The following is a 2,294-nucleotide window of genomic DNA, read 5'->3' as shown; positions in this document are numbered from 1 at the left end:
GCATTCCCTTCAAATGCTTTGAGGTAAAATAATGAATGGACAAGATCCATCTGCTAATTAACGTCATACTCCTTTCAAACCTCAGTACTTTCAAACCTATCACCTTGCGTACTCCGCTGAGTGCGCTGAGTGGGAATCCACCTTTGTTTTTGTTTTCAGAGTGCACGCCAGCCCATCAGCCGTCCAAACACTCCGCCTTTATAGCCTTTCGACACACCACATTCCACCACAACAATATTCATCGGTATTGTGATTGTCAATTCATCAAATATGGATGGAATTTTGCAGAAACCACCAGTTACCACGTCTCACAGTGCAGCAGAGATGTTGCAGATCAGCATCAGCATCCCTCCTCGAGAATCCTTTTCTACCACCTGCGCTTCTCATTACTCCACCAAAACAGAGAGGAAGTCTGCAGTCTTGGGTAAAGTAACTACCGATATTTCCAATTCCCACATATTTCGCACCAGCCATGACGATAAACAGGTTCATATTCAAATCTGCATATCTGATTTCTGTAAACTTATATACCACAGATTTATGGTATTTTCAGGTTTTAGTCTAATGAGTAACTTGGACTTGGTTCTGCAGGTTCTTGTAATGCCACGGGTCGACAAAAAATGGTATAATTTCCTTCATCAGTTCAACATAGAGAACTATCGTATATGCCTCGCGCTGTGTAGCCAGCCACTTCTGTGGAAAACACTGGAGGAATCGTTATCCTTGCATTTCTGGCCAATAGGACATTCATCAAAGATGGCAGTCTGGGGTTTTGCCCTTGTAGCGCTCATACTTGTATCCATTGCTTATGCACTCAAATGCTTTTTCTGCAGGGAGGTTGTGAAGCAAGAGTTTTTGGATGGAGTTCGAGTGAACCACTTTTTCACACCCTGGATATCATCCATGCTTTTGTTGTTGGGCCTCCCTCATACCATAGCCAAAACTATCAATCCTCTGCTGTGTTGCGCTTTTGCTGCACCTGTGATTGTATTAGAGATCAAAATATATGGCCAGTGGTTTTCTGGAGGGGAGAGGATGTTGTCCAGGGTATCGAATCCCTCAACATATCTATCTATTGTTGGAAATTTTGTAAGCGCGATGATGGCAGCAAGAGTGGGATGGAAGGAGCCCGCTAATTTCCTTTTTGCCGTAGGATTTGCCCACTATACAGTGCTGTTTGTGACGTTATATCAGAGATTGCCCACCAATCCAACTGTGCCCAAAGATCATTATCCCACATTCTTCCTGTTTTTGGCGGCTCCGAGCACTGCCTGTGTGGCGTGGGAAGACATCTCTGGCACATTCGGCTTTGGCTCAAAAATACCGTATTTCCTATCACTCTTTCTCTTTGCATCTATGGTGAGTTTTTCACCACTTATTATGGCTGACATCTTGAATTTCATAACGACGCAGTGCTCATTGATGTTGTTGGTTGTTCAAACAGGTTGTCCGCATAAGATTATTTGCGCGATCCAGGTAAACTCTACATGTTTAACTTCCGTGGAGGCTCTTCTGTCCTCGTTAAATCTGTGTTTTAGTAATGTTTCGGTATTTTATTTGACAGATTTTCCATAGCATGGTGGGCATACGCCTTCCCAATGACTGCCGTGGCAATTGCTTCAATCAGATACACCGATGAAGTGCGAAGTTCCGTAGCCAAAATAGTGGCCATCCTTTTCTCCGTTATCTCAATTGCCGCGGTGGGCGTTCTGGTCATAGCAACTGCTATCCACTATTTGGTGTATGGACACCGAATCATTCCTCTTCAACAATGCATCGGTTCGCCGTCAAAGAAGAGGAAGAGGACCACCAGTTGTTCCGAATTCCAGATTGTTTGTTCAAAACCCCAACTTTAATATCTGCTCCCATTCAGATACTCATTCGTACAGTGTACAAAGCCAATTCGAATGTTTTCACTGGTTGGATAAAAGCTGATGGTATTGCCATTGCTAAAATAGTCATGGCAACAGACCAAGCTTATTCTTTGTTTAACCTGCAAAAAAAATGAATAGATTCGATTCAAGCAAATAGTCTTGTTACAGATCTTCCAATTATATGTATCTGTAGTCACTATCACTGTAAGATCTAAAGTAACAAATGGACAGTCATGTTTTTAAGGTTCCTATCACATTGCAACTATGGACGGCCAGCAGAACAGCTGTTTTACTTTTAAATACACTCACAATCACAGAAATAAGTAAATGAGAAATAATAGTGAGGAACAGCAGATGAAAAGTTGGAATCATGTTTGTATATGTGTGTTGGAACATGCATCTAATAAAACATATATAATT

The 2,294-nt window shown here is 42.0% G+C and overlaps 1 pseudogene across 1 annotated transcript; it reads left to right on the top strand.

Annotated features, from left to right (window-relative positions):
• The first annotated feature begins 245 nt into the window (after nucleotides 1–245).
• LOC149238196 (guard cell S-type anion channel SLAC1-like) lies at nucleotides 246–1,987 on the top strand (annotated as a pseudogene). The gene is made up of 4 exons (XR_016245349.1): nucleotides 246–486; nucleotides 592–1,359; nucleotides 1,445–1,476; nucleotides 1,565–1,987. The product of XR_016245349.1 is annotated as a guard cell S-type anion channel SLAC1-like (transcript).
• Nucleotides 1,988–2,294: the final 307 nt, after the last annotated feature.

The sequence above is a fragment of the Pinus tabuliformis genome, chromosome 8 (genome assembly GCF_031772625.1).
Source record: "Pinus tabuliformis cultivar Carrire ecotype Pingquan chromosome 8, CPIR1, whole genome shotgun sequence".
NCBI lineage: Eukaryota > Viridiplantae > Streptophyta > Pinopsida > Pinales > Pinaceae > Pinus > Pinus tabuliformis.
The sequence above is the reverse complement of the archived record's forward strand: the minus strand, read 5'-3'. Positions and strand labels throughout refer to the sequence as shown.